Source organism: Taudactylus pleione, unplaced genomic scaffold (genome assembly GCF_031769625.1).
Source record: "Taudactylus pleione unplaced genomic scaffold, aTauple2 ptg000012l, whole genome shotgun sequence".
NCBI classification, from domain to species: Eukaryota; Metazoa; Chordata; class Amphibia; order Anura; family Myobatrachidae; genus Taudactylus; species Taudactylus pleione.
This window is the reverse complement of record NW_028284415.1, coordinates 16,839,456-16,863,151: the sequence shown is the minus strand read 5'-3', so window position 1 is coordinate 16,863,151 and position 23,696 is coordinate 16,839,456.

Sequence of the window (23,696 nt, the reverse complement as noted above, 5' to 3'; positions counted from 1 at the left end):
AAGTTGCCTTACTAAATCTTATCCGGGTGTGGAAGTTGCCTTTTTCAAATCTTATCCAGGTGTGTGGGCACCGCCGACTTAAATCGTCCATAGGCAAGTGAAAGTATCTTGATTGTCTTTCACCAGTTTAAATCTTTATTGAAAAGCGTAGGATTTTGTCTCAGAATGGGAGCCATGCAAACAGTAGAGATGTTAGACAATGATGTGCTGCTAATGAAAGCTCCGACTGGATCGGCCCGTCGTATTATGCATACTAAGTACGGTACTTATGCAATAAGGTATTGTGATGTATGGTTTAAAATGACGATGAAGAGTGTTAGACCATTTCCCAGAATTGGTAGTTTTGATAAGGATGTATTAGATAATGTCCGGAATCACATCAGTTTGATGCGCTCCCGAGAGGAAAAGGTCAAATATTGTAAATGTTTAAAATTGTGGCAGCATGAAGGGGATGTGTGGCTTAAAAATGTGCAAGCGACGCAAACTAGCGCTGCGAGCGCATTGCCAGAAAATATATCCTTGACGCTAAATTGCAATACAGGCGAGCCACAAAATGGCGCACACGTGTGGCAAGGTAGCGTTGTGGAGAGTATTGCGGCAGTTCATGCTCACCTCCCCCACCTTATGTGGATGGAGGTGCAAGTACAGTTACAAAAAATACCGATAGAAATGTAACAAGCAACTTGTACCCTCTCTTAATCAACCATAAAGAAAATGTTTATGATGTGGATGATGAGCCTATTGTAATGTCTGCCATTTCCCATGCTGTGCAAATGATAGATGCTGCATCACCACAATCACAGGTGGTGCCGCCATCTCCATCGGTAACAGCAAGGGAAGTGTTAACACCCTCTGCACCCGTAGAGGAAGTTGTTCATACCATACATAGCAGCAGCAGATTAAACCCCCAGCCAGCTAACCAGGTCAAAGGTAGCAGCACTACCGGTCTGCATCCCATTCGGACGATAACTGTTCCGAATGGAAATGCAGATGCGAATGGTGTAGTGCCCACGAGGGAAGTAGTAATGCATTGTCCCTGGACAAGAGCAGAACTAAATTCCATCGTAAATAATTTCCCCAATCCAAAAAAAGGAACTAGCCAAATGTCAAAGATTTTTGAGAAATTTGGGTAGTTCTCATGAACCAACTAATAAAGATTGGCGAGTGATGTTAAGGGCCTGTCTGCCACGGAATACCGACTTGACAAAATTTATCACGGATTGTGTATTGGATGGTGACGTTCCCTTAACAGACCAAGTAAACCAAGGTAACATTTCCCGCATTGTAACTCAATTGGGTATATATTTTCCAGTAGTAGTTAACTGGAACAAAATTTTCACCATTAAGCAAAAGGAGAGTGGATCTGCAGAAGGTTATTGTGACCGGGCTCTGCAGGCTATCCCCCAGTACACTGGGTTAGAAGATATTAAAGATAGCACTCACCACAGGGGAATGATAGTCACGGTACTCATGGACGGTCTGAAAGACGACTTAAAGACTCGGGTTCAGACCTCACAACCTGGCTGGAGGGAAGTCACAATAGATACACTCATAGAATCTGCCATAGAACATGATAAAATTATCACAAAGAAGAGAGAGACCCAGAGCGAAAAACTAATGGCTGTCAGTATCCAAGCTCTGGAAGGAATGACAATAACATCATAGCAAACCGACACACCTGCACCCACACACACCTGCACCTGAACAGTTACATGTCCTCACCAATCCCACACCACAGCAAACACATCCTTACCCCACATATCATACACAACCACAGGCCTCATGCTACCCACAAACTTCATACCTCCCACCATACCCTTATCCTCCATATCCTTACCCATACCCACCACCTTTCCATCTTGCTCAAATCCCACAACAATATTTTCATCCACCCCGCTCAAAAACATGTTTTAACTGCAACCAAGCGGGAAACATAAGTAAGTACTGCAAAGTAAAGAACACCACACATGAACACGGGTTTCCAATGGGTTCATAGGCAACCCCAGTATCTTCTCCCAGGCCTTATATGACTGTTTACAATCTTTTCAATCTGCCAATGGATCTGTTCTAATGTAAAATGTGGACGATTTATTGTTGTATTTTAGGTCATGTTTAAATGATATTAAACTGTTGTGCTTTATCTCCCACTCACAGGACACAAGGTTGATAAGGATAAACGGCAGCCATGCCAGGCTAAGGTCGACTACTCGGAATACTATCCAACCCAGTGGCCCAGGCATTATTTAGAGCAGTAGCTATTAATAACAAGATTTAATTGCAGGAACCTGTATGCAGATACTGTGGACCTCATTCAGAGTCGGTCATTGCGGCCGCACGATCGTAAGGGAAAAGGGGCCGGATATGCAAATAATGCACTCGCAAGTTGCGTCCTTAAGACCGGATCGTTAAGTGGCCGACTAAGGGGAGGATGCGGCCGTAAGACAAAAAATACGCCCCCTTCTCGTACGCATTCACGTCATCTCCTGCCATATAAGGATTAATCGAGACCATCGGTAACCATCGGAACTGATCGTAGAGCTTAAGGTTGACCATACCCTCTCTTAAGCACTACGATCAGGTCAGTGTACAAACCACCCATGTCACGTGTGCCATGACACTACTTTGTTAATTATGCACTCCCAGAAAACGCCATTCGCATAATTAGGCACGCCTGCGTTCGGATCTCCACTCCCCCGTTTTCAAGCACCTTCCCCTGTTACCACCCACAAACGCCTCATTCTGTCACTCAAACTACCGACCTGGCTGTGTTCAAGGAGAGAGAAATTTCTGATCATAGCAGCTAGTTTACGCACGTGCATTGCGAACTTTACGCATGCGCAGTTTAGCGAACATCAGTGGCGTACGACCGTGCGGCCGCTTCGACCGATTCTGAATGAGGTCCTATATCCCTAGAATCATTAAAAATGAGAGGGGGACTTATTTTACAGGTGACATTTCCAAGAACATGTGTAAGGTGATGGGTAACAACACTAAGATTATCCCAGACTGTCTTTTCCTTTATTTGCAGCCTCATGTGAAAATATGATAATGAGGTTACTTTGCAGGGTCTCATGAAGATGAATGAGAATAACAGAAATTGAAAGTGTTATTAACTAACATATTTAATGCAAGCTGTCATGATGTCAAACCTGGACAATTTGTTATGATCTAAATTTTTTTTTTGCTCAGGTTGTTTGACTGATCGGTGGAAAGGTCCGTATCTGACGATACAACATCCTCAAAGGGTGGCCGAGGAAGATACGTGGGTCCATTCCACTCACTATAGGGAGGTTAACCAACCGGTGGAGATACAAGGCGGAGACAAGGCTGATAACATGGACCTGTCGATTGCGAGCTTGTGCCGGAAGGATTAAAAAGGTGACGGTGAGATATCTGAGCTAAAGAAATGTGTAGATCAGTGCTTCCAGCAATGGAGTGGTCTGCTGTGGTCATCCTAGTTCTTTTTTTTTCCCAGAGTTTTTGTCGTGATGATCTGTTTGGGGATACTCAGTGTCTGTGATGGAGGACCGATTGAGGAAATGGGAGCTGATGGCAGTGCTGATGGAGTGGAGTCAGGAGGAGGAGTGCAATGCCAATCAGGGGAGTGTCTGACCAATTTTAGTATTGTAATTGTTATGTTATTTGGGAAAAATACTTCCAGAAGTTATGACCCTCACACATGTTGAAATGCTTAGTATACATAAAAACACACCATCACCATATCTTCACACGCAATATGAACATAGAGGCAAAAGAAATATGATACCTGGTGACGTGCATAAAGCCACTCAGTTAATTAGTGAGACAACTGGCTTTCAAGTTTTAGTTGCACTGGATCCCACCAGAATTGCTCGGGGTACATAAAATTTTAGATATATTCAGGAACTTGCTAAATTGATAGATAATATCACCGAGATGTACGATGACACATTCAGGTATACAGGGAGAGAATTGCAAGCGTACAAGAAAGAACTGGTGCAACACAGGCTAGTGTTGAATTATTTAACTGCTGTTACTGGAGGGTATTGCGTAACATTAGCCACCCAATTTGGAGTAAAATGTTGCACCTATGTCACCAATGATACCAGCGACCCTAAGGAGGTGATAGACCGGAGGATGGATGAAATTCTGCAGCTAAAATGGGAGTTTCATAAGAACCATAATGCTTCAGTGGCTGAAGTAGGGGAAAAGATAGAAGGATGGGTGTCATGGCTGAACCCAGTGAAATGGTTCTCAGGTCTAGGGGAATGGGTCCAGGAAGTGATCGCCAGCATAGGCAAATTCTTGATCCTTATACTAATTGTCATCATAATAATTGGCATATGCGTCAGGTGTGTTCCTATTGTGTTGAAGTGTGGAAAATGTAAAAAATAGAGTAAAACGAAAGAACAAAATTATGATGGTGGTCAATATGAATACCGAGGTAAATATAGAACTGCATTACAACCCTGAGCTAGGAAATACCATCATTTAATGTATTATATTTAGCCATGCATAAAAATGTATTATTGAAATGTTATTTTTAAAACACCTCAGATAATGCGAAGTCTCAATTCCCCTTCAAGACTGCTTTTATAAGACTGGTGCATTCCCACACCTTTCACATGATCTTCCAAGATCTGCGGTGTGCATATAATAGTAGTTTTATGTCCCCACTCAGAGACACATAATAACACTAAATAATATGTAACTGTAAGCCTAAATAAAATTCTAATAGCAGATTATGATAGCATGTTGTTCGCTATCAAAGGGTGGACTGTCGAAACTGGATTATTGGCTGAGACAAGATCAGTTTAAAATTGAATCGCAGTGACACCATCTTGCGACTGGCCGCAAGACGCCATTTTGCGAAATGGCCACCTAAGCGCCATTTTAGATAAACTCACACTTTAGTACATGTGGCGATAATACTATTAGCATCATGCGAATGCATCTGTGACCATCGCCATAAGTTACGGCGATTCACCAAAAGCCCATTTCATGACTTTACGTATTATAAAGGATATATTTCAGAAATGGCTTTATAGTATGTCAAAATTGGATTGCATTAGCTGAACAGAGCAAATGGCCACATGACAACTAGCTTGTGTAGATAAGCTTCCTGGATAACGTCTGCTCTCACTCCAGGTGGCCCGGCTAGAATACACACCTTACATTAGCAGGCTTCCTGCAATGAAATAACTTCAAAGCCAAGAGTGTTATCTTAGGTTTGGGTCTTGTAGCTGGGCTAATTTGCATCCACACAAGAGTCTGGGAGAATAAAAGGGCTTTTCTTTTGAGCCTGGGAAAGGTGGGGGCTGCTGAGAGAAGGGGCATGTGGAACTATAATGCTCAGCATTCAACACTGCTAGGTGTTCACTTAGTAAGTGAGATTTAAGTGCACCATTCCTCATACACACATTAATACACACAATTGCACTGTTAACTACTCGCATATTAGCGAATGCATAAGACCTTGTGTGAAAACACTGTTTTATTAGCTTCATGCGCACGCATCTGCCCCAAGTTAACTAGCGTCTTTATATGAAACCCCACATATTCACACATTACATATCCACATAAAAGGTTTAATAAGCTTTAAGGTATAAGATTTAAGTTTGTTCAGTTAGTATAAATGCTGTGAAATAAAGATATTTGATAACTAAGGTTTTATACATGCTAAGAAAGCCGTGTTTGGTTTCGTATTGATGCGTACTCTTTCAACAGAATTCCGGTATTATCTGTGTGGAGATCGCATCATGCATTCTCAACTTATGGACCGCAGAGACTTCAAGCAACAAAATGTATATTATATGAACAACTGTTAGGATGATTGCATGGGGTGGGAGGGCAGAGACCCCCAGTTGTTGGAGGCTGGGTTGAGTCTATTTGAACCAGTCTGTTAAACGCTCTGTAACAGATGCTTCCCCCATGGGAACCAATGGCATAATGTCTGTCTATTCTGGGGGGTATAAATGTGTGCTCCAACACTGGGTTCTTAGTCTTCTTGCTGAACGCTGAGGGACGAGGGGTTTCTTGCTGATGCCTAACATCTGGACAAGAAAGCGCTGCGTATGTATACTGTACTTGGGTCTGTATAATTCCTTTGCGCCGAATTGTGTCTGGATCAATAGCGTGTAACTGACTGTACTTTTACCTGAATAATACTTGTGCTTTGGAACCACAGATTCCAGGTCTTAAGTCTTTATTTACTGTATGACTGCATACGCAAATTAGCGTCATCCTTAGAGGTTTATAGGTAGGATATTAGAAGGTATAGGCAGGGGTATATAGAGGTTCTGATCCAGTATCATCACTATCTAGGGAGTATAAAAAGCAGGCACCCTTTAAAGTCTGTGTACATTCTGCTCTGCTACTAGATGAGGCTAGGCGTATTCCTGCAGAATCCTGTATATTGCTACTGTGCTCTTTGTATTTGGCTTGCCTTTTACAAAGTTTATTCTACCTGCAAGTGTGTGCTACCTACCTGCATTCTATCCTGTTCCTGAATTCTGTACTGATGCATCCCTATCAGTATAAAGTGTTAGTCGCTGAAGCTGGGGTCCGGGAGGTTAGGAAGAGGGCCCAGCGAAGAAGGACGAGAGCATGCTGGACCAAGGAGTGGCTTCTACAAAGGGATACCCGCTCTCACATGTCCCTGCTGATGGAGATCAAGGAGAACAACCCGCACGACTATCGGAACTACCTGCGCATGGATGACGCCCCCTTCCAAGAATTCCTGCATCTGGTGACCCCCCACATCCAGAGACAGGACACAAGGTGGTGAAGACAGACTGGTGGCTACCCTAAGGTACCTGGCTACAGGAAGGTCATTTGAAGACCTGAAGTTTGGGACACTCATCCCACCTCAGTCCTTGGGCGTCATCATTCCGGAGACCTGCATAGCCATCGTAAAAGTGCTACAGTACCAGTATTGCGAGGTAAGTTAAAAAAAAACCACCACAGATTGGTTTCTTGTTTAAAGACATTTTTTTATTTTTTTTTTCCTCAACATAAAGCAAAAAATAGCCTTCATTTAGTACAATGTGCACTGACCTGCAGGCAACTGAAAGTGTGCACTAAACTGTGTGCAATATACTTTTTTTGTAACAAGTTCACAAAAGAACATTATCACCAAATTTTATGAATCCCAATAGGTAGCCGGCTGTATGTGATAGGGTGGGTCAGACGCCAGTTTGAACAGGCCAATACACATATGGCACAAGTATACATTGTGGCCCCAGCTTCCAGCAATGTGTACTTGCGCCATGTGTGTAGTGACCTTGTCCAAATGGCGTCATCACCACCCTATCCCATGCAGCAAGCACCTATTAGAAATCATAAAATTTGGTGACATTAAAAGCAAGAAAAAGTTTACATCTCTGTATATTGGGGCGCCTCATCCGCTGCATCCAGCAGAGCATTATACATGGTCGTGCTGGTGCTTGGGGTGCTTGGTGGGGGAGTAATATCTAACTGGGCAAGGGGGGGACGGATATACAGGGGAAAATAGCATTGGATCTACAATATATGTAGAATTTGTGAGATTTTTGCTCATACAGCAACTCAACAGGTTGTGGGTTAACCTTAGAAAATTTCTTTGGATATCTATATCCATATTTCTCAATGTGCTGTTCACATGAGCTGTGAAATCATCTATTGCATCTGGGGGTTTCTGCAGCAGCCGTTCTGCGTTTTGGAAAAAATTGTCCTCACGTTCAGTAAGATTCTCCTTTCTCCCTTGTTTTTTTTTCTTTTTTTGGGGTTGTTGAGAAGATTAGGGTCCAGGTGGAAGTGGAGTTTCCACTTGTGTGGTATTCTCCGGCTCACTGTCACCACCGAGCAGACTGAGGTCTGGTGTGGATGATAAATCACGGTGTTGGGTGGGAGTCTATATAGGGAAAAAAGATATAAAAAAATATTATAGTCATGTTTTAACCCCTTTTTTACTATTTTTACAGTTTCCTAACACCGTGGTGGAGTGGACCAGCATCGCAGAAGATTTTGAACAATGTTGGAATTTCCCTAACTGCGGAGGAGACATCGATGGGAAACACATCCGCATCAACCCACCTGCCGATGCCGGTTCATATTACTACAACTACAAAGGATTCTTCAGCATCATTCTCATGGCAGTGGTGAATGCCAACTACGAATTTCTGTTTGCGGATGTCGGCAAGAATGGCCGTGCTTCGGATGGTGGGTCCTTCAAAAAGACGGCTTTCTACCAGAGACTCGCCAACAAACCCTCAACTTGCCCTCGCTGGACCAGACAAAGCACGGCCTAAATTACGTTTTTGTTGCAGATGAGGCTTTTGCATTACATGAACATGTGATGAAGCTATTTGCACACAGGGGCCTGACCAGAGAGAAAAGGATCTACAACAACCGTCTATCCCGGGCATGGCGCATTGTGGAAAATGCGTTTGGAATAATGAGCAACCGCTTCCGCAATTTTCACACCACCATCAATATACATGTGGAGAAGATAGACTGGGTCGTGATGGCGTGCTGTGTGTTGCACAACTTTCTGTGAAGAAAATCTACTCAACGAGGACCGGTCCCAGCTAGACCAGAAGATGTAGGACTCCTGGAGGACATTGAACATTTGACATGTGTGTCTGCACCACCAACTACAACAACATCCACCGCATGTGCCAAAGAAGTGAGGGAGGAGTACATGACCTATTTCAATGGACCAGGTGCTGTACCATGGCAGGAGGACTGTCTGTGAACTACTGACTAAATTGGACATTTTGGATTTAACAACAAAAACATTAAGGATTTTGGTTTAAAATGTGTCACTACTTACCAAGACTTCTGCAACCTCCTCTTTTCCCTCACGCTCAGCCATCAAGACGATAGATTCCCTTTGAGGCTCTTGTTCACTGATGAATGACATCATATGGTAGTACCAAAGTGCAGGACTATATATTTCATCTGTGCCCGCTCCTGATTTTTTGGAGTCATCCACCTTCTTTATTTTTTTTGATGTACACTGTCCTGAGATTTTGAATCTTTTGCCATACAGTTTTCAGGTCTGCATTAGATATGTATTTTTTCGTATACACCAAAAGTTCCTCTAGTGCGGCCAACTTGTGGTACTTCTGAGAACTGATCTTCCACAGACACTCTTTCGAGTGCAGGATTTCAATGAATCCTGTAACGAATTCACATTCAGAATCCATGGACATTATCTATGAATAAGAAAAAAAAGGACATTTAAATATTTGTGTATATAGTTTTGTTAAATGTAATGTTGTTATAGTTCACATTTTTTATGTTTTTATATTTTCTTTTTTACAGGTTTTGAAAGGTTTGTTATGGTATTCTAATCGTGTTTTCTTTTACAGGAATGTCATGTGTTCATTGCTTGGTAATATAATGTTTTTCTTTGTTTGACAGTATGGGTTTTCCACCTTTGGGCCTGTTGTTGTGGTAGAACTACAGATCCCAGGATGCCCTAAAAACAGTTTCAAAGGTGGGTGGCAGGTCATCCTGGGATCTGTAGTTCCACAACAGCTGGAGACCGAAAGGTAGAAGACACCCAGCTTTAAATAATGTGTGTTTTTAAATGTAATGTATGGTGATTATTTAGTAAAATACGTGTTTATTTATTTATATTTTGTTATATTACACACATTGGTGGGCAGTGGGGGAGCTTAATGCATGACCCAGCCACCGCCCACCTCAATATGGCAGGCGGTGGCTGGGTCATGCATTTATTACCTGGGGGCACACATTGGTGGGCAGTGGGAGCTTAAATGCATGACCCAGCCACCGCCTGCCTCAATACGGCGGGCGGTGGCTGGGTCATGCATTTATTACCAGGGGGCACACATTGGTGGGCAGTGGGGGAGCTTAATGCATGACCCAGCCACCCCACCTCAATACGGAGGGGGTGGCTGGATCTTGCATTTATTACCTGGGGGTACACATTGGTGGACAGTGGGGGAGCTTAATGCATGACCCAGCCACCCCGCCTCAATACGTCGGGCGGTGGCTGGGTTATGCATTTATTACCTGGGGGCACACATTGGTGGGCAGTGGGGAGCACATATTGGTGGTCAGTGTGGTTGTATTTAAACTGTACCAATACTCACCAAAATTTGTCAAAAACAAGAATCCAGTGTGCAGGCTCCTCAATGTGCAACTGTCTTGCTCCATACACGATGCTGCACAAGATGGCGATGGGGCGTGTCCAGGCTTCTATCAGTCAAATTCCGCATTGTGTGATGAATCGTATGATCCATCATGAGGGAAAAAACCCTCACGATCGGCTTCCATCGTGTTCATGGTTGGCTAATCTGCCCTACAGCACGGCAGATCAGAAGATGCGATGTACGACGAGCGGGGAGGCGCATCGGCATCGCGCTCATGAGTATAAACTCACGATTTGTACTTTTTTTTAACCGATTCGTCGTCACGATTCGGCAAAATCGGCCAGATTTTGTAAAATGTCGCAATGTGTGTGGGCACCTTTAGTTATCTCCCATTTCACGGATATGGGGAGATGTATCAATCCTTGGAGAGAGATCAAGTGCAGAGAGATATAAATTAGCTTCTAACTGTCATGTTTCAAGCACAGCCTGTAAAGTGACAGTTAGGAGCTGAGTGGTTGGTACTTTTCTCTCCTCTTTATCTCTCTCCAAGTATTGATAAATATGCCCCAGTGTTTTCTGTCGGAGAACAGATCAATCTGTATGTGTAACTGAACTTCATTCGTGTGCGTGAGTCTGATCTGGTGAATGCAGTCATCATCTCTTTGCTTGGTGCATGTACAGTCATCATTTCTGTGTTTGGTGCATGTCCAGTCATCAATTCTGTGTTTGGTGCATGCGCTGTCATCATTTCTGAGTTGGTGCATGCGCAGTCATCATTTCTGTGTTTGGTGCATGTGCTGTCATAATTTCTGTGTTTGGTGCATGTCCAGTCATCAATTCTGTGTTTGGTGCATGCGCTGTCATCATTTCTGAGTTGGTGCATGCGCAGTCATCATTCTGTGTTTGGTGCATGTGCTGTCATAATTTCTGTGTTTGGTGCATGTGCAGTCATCATTTCTGTGTTTGGTGCAAGTGCAGTCATCAATTCTGTGTTTGGTGCATGTGCTGTCATAATTTCTGTGTTTGGTGCATGTGCAGTCATCATTTCTGTGTTTGGTGCATGTGCTGTCATTATTTCTGTGTTTGGTGCATGTACAGTCATCATTTCTGTGTTTGGTGCATGGTTTGGTGCATGTGCTGTCATCATTTCTGTGTTTGGTGCAAGTGCAGTCATCATTTCTGTGTTTGGTGCATGCGCTGTCATCATTTCTGTGTTTGGTGCATGCGCTGTCATCATTTCTGTGTTTGGTGCATGTGCTGTCATCATTTCTGTGTATGGTGCATACGCTGTCATCATTTCTATGTTTGGTGCATGTGCAGTCATCATTTCTGTGTTTGGTGCATGCGCTGTCATCATTTCTGTGTTTGGTGCATGTGCAGTCATCATTTCTGTGTTTGGTGCATGTGCAGTCATCATTTCTGTGTTTGGTGCATGCGCTGTCATCATTTCTGTGTTTGATGCATGCGCTGTCATCATTTCTGTGTTTGGTGCATGCGCTGTCATCACTTCTGAGATTGATGCATGCGCTGTTTACATTTCTGTGTTTGATGCATGCACTGTCATCATTTCTGTGTTTGGTGCATGCGCTGTCATCATTTCTGAGTTGGTGCGTGTGCTGTCACCATTTCTGTGTTTGGTGCGTGTGCTGTCATCATTTCTGTGTTTGATACATGTGCTGTCATCATTTCTGAGTTTGATGCATGTGCTGTCATCATTTCTGTGTTTGATGCATGCGCTGTCATCATTTCTGTGTTTGGTGCATGCGCTGTTATCATTTCTGTGTTTGGTGCATGTGCAGTCATCATTTCTGTGTTTGGTGCATGTGCAGTCATCATTTCTGTGTTTGATGCATGCACTGTCATCATTTCTGTGTTTGGTGCATGTGTTGTCATCATTTCTGTGTTTGGTGCATGTGCTGTCATCATTTCTGAGTTTAATGCATGTGCTGTCATCATTTCTGAGTTTGATGCATGTGCTGTCATCATTTCTGTGTTTGGTTCATGCGCTGTCATCATTTCTGTGTTTGATGCATGCGCTGTCATCATTTCTGTGTTTGGTGCTTGCGCTGTCATCACTTCTGAGTTTGATGCATGTGCAGTCATCATTTCTGTGTTTGGTGCATGTGCAGTCATCACTTCTGAGTTTGATGCATGCGCTGTCATCATTTCCGGGTTTGATGCATGCGCTGTCATCATTTCTGTGTTTGGTGCATGTGCTGTCATCATTTCTGAGTTTGATGCATGTGCTGTCATCATTTCTGAGTTTGATGCATGTGCTGTTATCATTTCTGTGTTTGGTGCATGTCCAGTAATCAATTCTGTGTTTGGTGCATGCGCTGTCATCATTTCTGAGTTGGTGCATGTGCAGTCATCATTTCTGTGTTTGGTGCATGTGCAGTCATCACTTCTGAGTTTGATGCATGCGCTGTCATCCTTTCTGTGTTTGGTGCATGTGCTGTCATCATTTCTGAGTTTGGTGCATGTGCAGTCATCATTTCTGTGTTTGGTGCATGCGCAGTCATCATTTCTGTGTTTGATGCATCCGCTGTCATCATTTCTGTGTTTGGTGCATGTGCTGTCATCATTTCTGTGTTTGATGCATCCGCTGTCATCATTTCTGTGTTTGATGCATGTGCTGTCATCATTTCTGAGTTTGATGCATGTGCTGTCATCATTTCTGAGTTTGATGCATGTGCTGTCATCATTTCTGTGTTTGATGCATGTGCTGTCATAATTTCTGTGTTTGATGCATGCGCTGTCATCATTTCTGTGTTTGGTGCTTGCGCTGTCATCACTTCTGAGTTTGATGCATGTGCTGTCATCATTTCTGTGTTTGGTGCATGTGCAGTCATCATTTCTGTGTTTGGTGCATGCGCTGTCATCACTTCTGAGTTTGATGCATGTGCTGTCATCATTTCTGAGTTTGATGCATGTGCTGTCATCATTTCTGTGTTTGGTGCATGTGCTGTCAACATCTCTGAGTTTGATGCATGTGCTGTCATCATTTTTGAGTTTGATGCATGTGCTTTCATCATTTCTGTGTTTGGTGCATGTCCAGTCATCAATTCTGTGTTTGGTGCATGCGCTGTCATCATTTCTGAGTTGGTGCATGTGCAGTCATCATTTCTGTGTTTGGTGCATGCGCTGTCATCATTTCTGTGTTTGGTGCATGTGCAGTCATCTTTTCTGTGTTTGGTGCATGTGCTGTCATCATTTCTGTGTTTGGTGCATGTGCAGTCATCATTTCTGTGTTTGATGCATGCGCTGTCATCATTTCTGTGTTTGGTGCATGCGATGTCATCACTTCTGCGTTTGATGCATGTGCTGTCATCATTTCTGTGTTTGATGCATGTGCTGTCATCATTTCTGAGTTTGATGCATGCGCTGTCATCATTTCTGTGTTTGGTTCATGCGCTGTCATCATTTCTGTGTTTGGTGCATGTGCTATCATGATTTCTGTGTTTGATACATGTGCTGTCATCATTTCTGAGTTTGATGCATGTGCTGTCATCATTTCTGTGTTTGATGCATGTGCTGTCATCATTTCTGAGTTTGATGCATGCGCTGTCATCATTTCTGTGTTTGGTTCATGTGCTGTCATCATTTCTGTGTTTGGTGCATGCGCTGTCATCATTTTTGAGTTGGTGCATGTGTTGTCATCATTTCTGTGTTTGGTGCATGCGCTGTCATCATTTCTGTGTTTGGTGCATGTGCAGTCATCATTTCTGTGTTTGGTGCATGTGCTGTCATCATTTCTGTGTTTGATACATATGCTGTCATCATTTCTGTGTTTGGTGCATGTGCTGTCATCATTTCTGAGTTTGATGCATGTGCTGTCATCATTTCTGAGTTTGATGCATGTGCTGTCATCATTTCTGTGTTTGGTGCATGTGCTGTCATCATTTCTGAGTTTGATGCATGTGCTGTCATCATTTCTGAGTTTGATGCATGTGCTGTCATCATTTCTGTGTTTGGTGCATGTCCAGTAATCAATTCTGTGTTTGGTGCATGCGCTGTCATCATTTCTGAGATGGTGCATGTGCAGTCAGCATTTCTGTGTTTGGTGCATGCGCTGTCATCATTTCTGTGTTTGGTGCATGTGCAGTCATCATTTCTGTGTTTGGTGCATGTGCTGTCATCATTTCTGTGTTTGGTGCATGTGCAGTCATCATTTCTGTGTTTGGTTCATGTGCTGTCATCATTTCTGTGTTTGGTGCATGCGCTGTCATCATTTCTGAGTTTGATGCATGTGCTGTCATCATTTCTGAGTTTGATGCATGTGCTGTCATCATTTCTGTGTTTGATGCATGTGCTGTCATCATTTCTGAGTTTGATGCATGCGCTGTCATCATTTCTGTGTTTGGTGCATGCGCTGTCATCATTTCTGAGTTTGGTGCATGTGCAGTCATCATTTCTGTGTTTGGTGCATGTGCAGTCATCATTTCTGTGTTTGGTGCATGCGCAGTCATCATTTTTGTGTTTGGTGCATGTGCAGTCATCATTTCTGTGTTCGGTGCATGCGCTGTCATCATTTCTGTGTTTGGTGCATGTGCAGTCATCATTTCTGTGTTTGGTTCATGCGCTGTCATCATTTCTGTGTTTGGTGCATGCGCTGTCATCATTTCTGAGTTTGGTGCATGTGCAGTCATCATTTCTGTGTTTGGTGCATGTGCAGTCATCATTTCTGTGTTTGGTGCATGCGCAGTCATCATTTTTGTGTTTGTTGCATGTGCAGTCATCATTTCTGTGTTTGGTGCATGCGCTGTCATCATTTCTGTGTTTGATGCATGCACAGTCATCATTTCTATGTTTGGTGCATGTGCTGTCATCATTTCTGTGTTTGATGCATGCGCTGTCATCATTTCTGTGTTTGATGCATGCGCTGTCATCATTTCTGTGTTTGATGCATGCGCTGTCATCATTTCTGTGTTTGGTGCATGCGCTGTAATCATTTCTGTGTTTGGTGCATGCGCTGTCATCATTTCTGAGTTGGTGCATGTGCTGTCATCCTTTCTGTGTTTGGTGCATGTGCTGTCATCATTTCTGAGTTTGGTGCATGTGCAGTCATCATTTCTGTGTTTGGTGCATGTGCAGTCATCATTTCTGTGTTTGATGCATCCGCTGTCATCATTTCTGTGTTTGGTGCATGTGCTGTCATCATTTCTGAGTTTGATGCATGTGCTGTCATCATTTCTGAGTTTGATGCATGTGCTGTCATCATTTCTGTGTTTGGTTCATGCGCTGTCATAATTTCTGTGTTTGATGCATGCGCTGTCATCATTTCTGTGTTAGGTGCATGCGCTGTCATCACTTCTGAGTTTGATGCATGTGCTGTCATCATTTCTGTGTTTGGTGCATGTGCAGTCATCATTTCTGTGTTTGGTGCATGCGCTGTCATCACTTCTGAGTGTGATGCATGCGCTGTCATTATTTCTGTGTTTGATGCATGCGCTGTCATCATTTCTGTTTGGTGCATGTGCTGTCATCATTTCTGAGTTTGATGCATGTGCTGTCATCATTTCTGAGTTTGATGCATGTGCTGTCATCATTTCTGTGTTTGGTGCATGTGCTGTCATCATCTCTGAGTTTGATGCATGTGCTGTCATCATTTTTGAGTTTGATGCATGCGCTGTCATCAATTCTGTGTTTGGTGCATGCGCTGTCATCATTTTTTAGTTGGTGCATGTGCTGTCATCATTTCTGTGTTTGGTGCATGCGCTGTCATCATTTCTGTGTTTGGTGCATGTGCAGTCATCATTTCTGTGTTTGGTGCATGTGCTGTCATCATTTCTGTGTTTGATACATGTGCTGTCATCATTTCTGTGTTTGGTGCATGTGCTGTCATCATTTCTGAGTTTGATGCATGTGCTGTCATCATTTCTGAGTTTGATGCATGTGCTGTCATCATTTCTGTGTTTGGTGCATGTGCTGTCATCATTTCTGAGTTTGATGCATGTGCTGTCATCATTTCTGAGTTTGATGCATGTGCTGTCATCATTTCTGTGTTTGGTGCATGTCCAGTAATCAATTCTGTGTTTGGTGCATGCGCTGTCATCATTTCTGAGTTGGTGCATGTGCAGTCATCATTTCTGTGTTTGGTGCATGCGCTGTCATCATTTCTGTGTTTCGTGCATGTGCAGTCATCATTTCTGTGTTTGGTGCATGTGCTGTCATCATTTCTGTGTTTGGTGCATGTGCAGTCATCATTTCTGTGTTTGGTTCATGCGCTGTCATCATTTCTGTGTTTGGTGCATGCGCTGTCATCATTTCTGAGTTTGATGCATGTGCTGTCATCATTTCTGAGTTTGATGCATGTGCTGTCATCATTTCTGTGTTTGATGCATGTGCTGTCATCATTTCTGAGTTTGATGCATGTGCTGTCATCATTTCTGTGTTTGGTGCATGTGCTGTCATCATCTCTGAGTTTGATGCATGTGCTGTCATCATTTTTGAGTTTGATGCATGCGCTGTCATCAATTCTGTGTTTGGTGCATGCGCTGTCATCATTTTTTAGTTGGTGCATGTGCTGTCATCATTTCTGTGTTTGGTGCATGCGCTGTCATCATTTCTGTGTTTGGTGCATGTGCAGTCATCATTTCTGTGTTTGGTGCATGTGCTGTCATCATTTCTGTGTTTGATACATGTGCTGTCATCATTTCTGTGTTTGGTGCATGTGCTGTCATCATTTCTGAGTTTGATGCATGTGCTGTCATCATTTCTGAGTTTGATGCATGTGCTGTCATCATTTCTGTGTTTGGTGCATGTGCTGTCATCATTTCTGAGTTTGATGCATGTGCTGTCATCATTTCTGAGTTTGATGCATGTGCTGTCATCATTTCTGTGTTTGGTGCATGTCCAGTAATCAATTCTGTGTTTGGTGCATGCGCTGTCATCATTTCTGAGTTGGTGCATGTGCAGTCATCATTTCTGTGTTTGGTGCATGCGCTGTCATCATTTCTGTGTTTCGTGCATGTGCAGTCATCATTTCTGTGTTTGGTGCATGTGCTGTCATCATTTCTGTGTTTGGTGCATGTGCAGTCATCATTTCTGTGTTTGGTTCATGCGCTGTCATCATTTCTGTGTTTGGTGCATGCGCTGTCATCATTTCTGTGTTTGGTGCATGCGCTGTCATCATTTTTGAGTTGGTGCATGTGTTGTCATCATTTCTGTGTTTGGTGCATGCGCTGTCATCATTTCTGTGTTTGGTGCATGTGCAGTCATCATTTCTGTGTTTGGTGCATGTGCTGTCATCATTTCTGTGTTTGATACATATGCTGTCATCATTTCTGTGTTTGGTGCATGTGCTGTCATCATTTCTGAGTTTGATGCATGTGCTGTCATCATTTCTGTGTTTGGTGCATGTGCTGTCATCATTTCTGAGTTTGATGCATGTGCTGTCATCATTTCTGAGTTTGATGCATGTGCTGTCATCATTTCTGTGTTTGGTGCATGTCCAGTAATCAATTCTGTGTTTGGTGCATGCGCTGTCATCATTTCTGAGATGGTGCATGTGCAGTCAGCATTTCTGTGTTTGGTGCATGCGCTGTCATCATTTCTGTGTTTGGTGCATGTGCAGTCATCATTTCTGTGTTTGGTGCATGTGCTGTCATCATTTCTGTGTTTGGTGCATGTGCAGTCATCATTTCTGTGTTTGGTTCATGTGCTGTCATCATTTCTGTGTTTGGTGCATGCGCTGTTATCATTTCTGAGTTTGATGCATGTGCTGTCATCATTTCTGAGTTTGATGCATGTGCTGTCATCATTTCTGTGTTTGATGCATGTGCTGTCATCATTTCTGAGTTTGATGCATGCGCTGTCATCATTTCTGTGTTTGGTGCATGCGCTGTCATCATTTCTGAGTTTGGTGCATGTGCAGTCATCATTTCTGTGTTTGGTGCATGTGCAGTCATCATTTCTGTGTTTGGTGCATGCGCAGTCATCATTTTTGTGTTTGGTGCATGTGCAGTCATCATTTCTGTGTTTGGTGCATGCTCTGTCATCATTTCTGTGTTTGGTGCATGTGCAGTCATCATTTCTGTGTTTGGTTCATGCGCTGTCATCATTTCTGTGTTTGGTGCATGCGCTGTCATCATTTCTGAGTTTGGTGCATGTGCAGTCATCATTTCTGTGTTTGGTGCATGTGCAGTCATCATTTCTGTGTTTGGTGCATGCGCAGTCATCATTTTTGTGTTTGTTGCATGTGCAGTCATCATTTCTGTGTTTGGTGCATGCGCTGTCATCATTTCTGTGTTTGATGCATGCACAGTCATCATTTCTATGTTTGGTGCATGTGCTGTCATCATTTCTGTGTTTGATGCATGCGCTGTCATCATTTCTGTGTTTGATGCATGCGCTGTCATCATTTCTGTGTTTGATGCATGCGCTGTCATCATTTCTGTGTTTGGTGCATGCGCTGTAATCATTTCTGTGTTTGGTGCATGCGCTGTCATCATTTCTGAGTTGGTGCATGTGCTGTCATCCTTTCTGTGTTTGGTGCATGTGCTGTCATCATTTCTGAGTTTGGTGCATGTGCAGTCATCATTTCTGTGTTTGGTGCATGTGCAGTCATCATTTCTGTGTTTGATGCATCCGCTGTCATCATTTCTGTGTTTGGTGCATGTGCTGTCATCATTTCTGAGTTTGATGCATGTGCTGTCATCATTTCTGAGTTTGATGCATGTGCTGTCATCATTTCTGTGTTTGGTTCATGCGCTGTCATAATTTCTGTGTTTGATGCATGCGCTGTCATCATTTCTGTGTTAGGTGCATGCGCTGTCATCACTTCTGAGTTTGATGCATGTGCTGTCATCATTTCTGTGTTTGGTGCATGTGCAGTCATCATTTCTGTGTTTGGTGCATGCGCTGTCATCACTTCTGAGTGTGATGCATGCGCTGTCATCACTTCTGAGTGTGATGCATGCGCTGTCATTATTTCTGTGTTTGATGCATGCGCTGTCATCATTTCTGTTTGGTGCATGTGCTGTCATCATTTCTGAGTTTGATGCATGTGCTGTCATCATTTCTGAGTTTGATGCATGTGCTGTCATCATTTCTGTGTTTGGTGCATGTGCTGTCATCATCTCTGAGTTTGATGCATGTGCTGTCATCATTTTTGAGTTTGATGCATGCGCTGTCATCAATTCTGTGTTTGGTGCATGCGCTGTCATCATTTTTTAGTTGGTGCATGTGCTGTCATCATTTCTGTGTTTGGTGCATGCGCTGTCATCATTTCTGTGTTTGGTGCATGTGCAGTCATCATTTCTGTGTTTGGTGCATGTGCTGTCATCATTTCTGTGTTTGATACATGTGCTGTCATCATTTCTGTGTTTGGTGCATGTGCTGTCATCAGTTCTGAGTTTGATGCATGTGCTGTCATCATTTCTGAGTTTGATGCATGTGCTGTCATCATTTCTGTGTTTGGTGCATGTGCTGTCATCATTTCTGAGTTTGATGCATGTGCTGTCATCATTTCTGAGTTTGATGCATGTGCTGTCATCATTTCTGTGTTTGGTGCATGTCCAGTAATCAATTCTGTGTTTGGTGCATGCGCTGTCATCATTTCTGAGTTGGTGCATGTGCAGTCATCATTTCTGTGTTTGGTGCATGCGCTGTCATCATTTCTGTGTTTCGTGCATGTGCAGTCATCATTTCTGTGTTTGGTGCATGTGCTGTCATCATTTCTGTGTTTGGTGCATGTGCAGTCATCATTTCTGTGTTTGGTTCATGCGCTGTCATCATTTCTGTGTTTGGTGCATGCGCTGTCATCATTTCTGAGTTTGATGCATGTGCTGTCATCATTTCTGAGTTTGATGCATGTGCTGTCATCATTTCTGTGTTTGATGCATGTGCTGTCATCATTTCTGAGTTTGATGCATGTGCTGTCATCATTTCTGTGTTTGGTGCATGTGCTGTCATCATCTCTGAGTTTGATGCATGTGCTGTCATCATTTTTGAGTTTGATGCATGCGCTGTCATCAATTCTGTGTTTGGTGCATGCGCTGTCATCATTTTTTAGTTGGTGCATGTGCTGTCATCATTTCTGTGTTTGGTGCATGCGCTGTCATCATTTCTGTGTTTGGTGCATGTGCAGTCATCATTTCTGTGTTTGGTGCATGTGCTGTCATCATTTCTGTGTTTGATACATGTGCTGTCATCATTTCTGTGTTTGGTGCATGTGCTGTCATCATTTCTGAGTTTGATGCATGTGCTGTCATCATTTCTGAGTTTGATGCATGTGCTGTCATCATTTCTGTGTTTGGTGCATGTGCTGTCATCATTTCTGAGTTTGATGCATGTGCTGTCATCATTTCTGAGTTTGATGCATGTGCTGTCATCATTTCTGTGTTTGGTGCATGTCCAGTAATCAATTCTGTGTTTGGTGCATGCGCTGTCATCATTTCTGAGTTGGTGCATGTGCAGTCATCATTTCTGTGTTTGGTGCATGCGCTGTCATCATTTCTGTGTTTCGTGCATGTGCAGTCATCATTTCTGTGTTTGGTGCATGTGCTGTCATCATTTCTGTGTTTGGTGCATGTGCAGTCATCATTTCTGTGTTTGGTTCATGCGCTGTCATCATTTCTGTGTTTGGTGCATGCGCTGTCATCATTTCTGAGTTTGATGCATGTGCTGTCATCATTTCTGAGTTTGATGCATGTGCTGTCATCATTTCTGTGTTTGATGCATGTGCTGTCATCATTTCTGAGTTTGATGCATGCGCTGTCATCATTTCTGTGTTTGGTGCATGCGCTGTCATCATTTCTGAGTTTGGTGCATGTGCAGTCATCATTTCTGTGTTTGGTGCATGTGCAGTCATCATTTCTGTGTTTGGTGCATGTCCAGTAATCAATTCTGTGTTTGGTGCATGCGCTGTCATCATTTCTGAGTTGGTGCATGTGCAGTCATCATTTCTGTGTTTGGTGCATGCGCTGTCATCATTTCTGTGTTTCGTGCATGTGCAGTCATCATTTCTGTGTTTGGTGCATGTGCTGTCATCATTTCTGTGTTTGGTGCATGTGCAGTCATCATTTCTGTGTTTGGTTCATGCGCTGTCATCATTTCTGTGTTTGGTGCATGCGCTGTCATCATTTCTGAGTTTGATGCATGTGCTGTCATCATTTCTGAGTTTGATGCATGTGCTGTCATCATTTCTGTGTTTGATGCATGTGCTGTCATCATTTCTGAGTTTGATGCATGTGCTGTCATCATTTCTGTGTTTGGTGCATGTGCTGTCATCATCTCTGAGTTTGATGCATGTGCTGTCATCATTTTTGAGTTTGATGCATGCGCTGTCATCAATTCTGTGTTTGGTGCATGCGCTGTCATCATTTTTTAGTTGGTGCATGTGCTGTCATCATTTCTGTGTTTGGTGCATGCGCTGTCATCATTTCTGTGTTTGGTGCATGTGCAGTCATCATTTCTGTGTTTGGTGCATGTGCTGTCATCATTTCTGTGTTTGATACATGTGCTGTCATCATTTCTGTGTTTGGTGCATGTGCTGTCATCATTTCTGAGTTTGATGCATGTGCTGTCATCATTTCTGAGTTTGATGCATGTGCTGTCATCATTTCTGTGTTTGGTGCATGTGCTGTCATCATTTCTGAGTTTGATGCATGTGCTGTCATCATTTCTGAGTTTGATGCATGTGCTGTCATCATTTCTGTGTTTGGTGCATGTCCAGTAATCAATTCTGTGTTTGGTGCATGCGCTGTCATCATTTCTGAGTTGGTGCATGTGCAGTCATCATTTCTGTGTTTGGTGCATGCGCTGTCATCATTTCTGTGTTTCGTGCATGTGCAGTCATCATTTCTGTGTTTGGTGCATGTGCTGTCATCATTTCTGTGTTTGGTGCATGTGCAGTCATCATTTCTGTGTTTGGTTCATGCGCTGTCATCATTTCTGTGTTTGGTGCATGCGCTGTCATCATTTCTGAGTTTGATGCATGTGCTGTCATCATTTCTGAGTTTGATGCATGTGCTGTCATCATTTCTGTGTTTGATGCATGTGCTGTCATCATTTCTGAGTTTGATGCATGCGCTGTCATCATTTCTGTGTTTGGTGCATGCGCTGTCATCATTTCTGAGTTTGGTGCATGTGCAGTCATCATTTCTGTGTTTGGTGCATGTGCAGTCATCATTTCTGTGTTTGGTGCATGCGCAGTCATCATTTCTGTGTTTGGTGCATGTGCAGTCATCATTTCTGTGTTTGGTGCATGCGCTGTCATCATTTCTGTGTTTGGTGCATGTGCTGTCATCATTTCTGTGTTTGGTGCATGTGCAGTCATCATTTCTGTGTTTGGTTCATGCGCTGTCATCATTTCTGTGTTTGGTGCATGCGCTGTCATCATTTCTGAGTTTGATGCATGTGCTGTCATCATTTCTGAGTTTGATGCATGTGCTGTCATCATTTCTGTGTTTGATGCATGTGCTGTCATCATTTCTGAGTTTGATGCATGCGCTGTCATCATTTCTGTGTTTGGTGCATGCGCTGTCATCATTTCTGAGTTTGGTGCATGTGCAGTCATCATTTCTGTGTTTGGTGCATGTGCAGTCATCATTTCTGTGTTTGGTGCATGCGCAGTCATCATTTCTGTGTTTGGTGCATGTGCAGTCATCATTTCTGTGTTTGGTGCATGCGCTGTCATCATTTCTGTGTTTGGTGCATGTGCAGTCATCATTTCTGTGTTTGGTTCATGCGCTGTCATCATTTCTGTGTTTGGTGCATGCGCTGTCATCATTTCTGAGTTTGGTGCATGTGCAGTCATCATTTCTGTGTTTGGTGCATGTGCAGTCATCATTTCTGTGTTTGGTGCATGCGCAGTCATCATTTTTGTGTTTGGTGCATGTGCAGTCATCATTTCTGTGTTTGGTGCATGCGCTGTCATCATTTCTGTGTTTGATGCATGCGCAGTCATCATTTCTATGTTTGGTGCATGTGCTGTCATCATTTCTGTGTTTGATGCATGTGCTGTCATCATTTCTGAGTTTGATGCATGCGCTGTCATTATTTCTGTGTTTGATGCATGCGCTGTCATCATTTCTGTTTGGTGCATGTGCTGTCATCATTTCTGAGTTTGATGCATGTGCTGTCATCATTTCTGAGTTTGATGCATGTGCTGTCATCATTTCTGTGTTTGGTGCATGTGCTGTCATCATCTCTGAGTTTGATGCATGTGCTGTCATCATTTTTGAGTTTGATGCATGCGCTGTCATCAATTCTGTGTTTGGTGCATGCGCTGTCATCATTTTTTAGTTGGTGCATGTGCTGTCATCATTTCTGTGTTTGGTGCATGCGCTGTCATCATTTCTGTGTTTGGTGCATGTGCAGTCATCATTTCTGTGTTTGGTGCATGTGCTGTCATCATTTCTGTGTTTGATACATGTGCTGTCATCATTTCTGTGTTTGGTGCATGTGCTGTCATCAGTTCTGAGTTTGATGCATGTGCTGTCATCATTTCTGAGTTTGATGCATGTGCTGTCATCATTTCTGTGTTTGGTGCATGTGCTGTCATCATTTCTGAGTTTGATGCATGTGCTGTCATCATTTCTGAGTTTGATGCATGTGCTGTCATCATTTCTGTGTTTGGTGCATGTCCAGTAATCAATTCTGTGTTTGGTG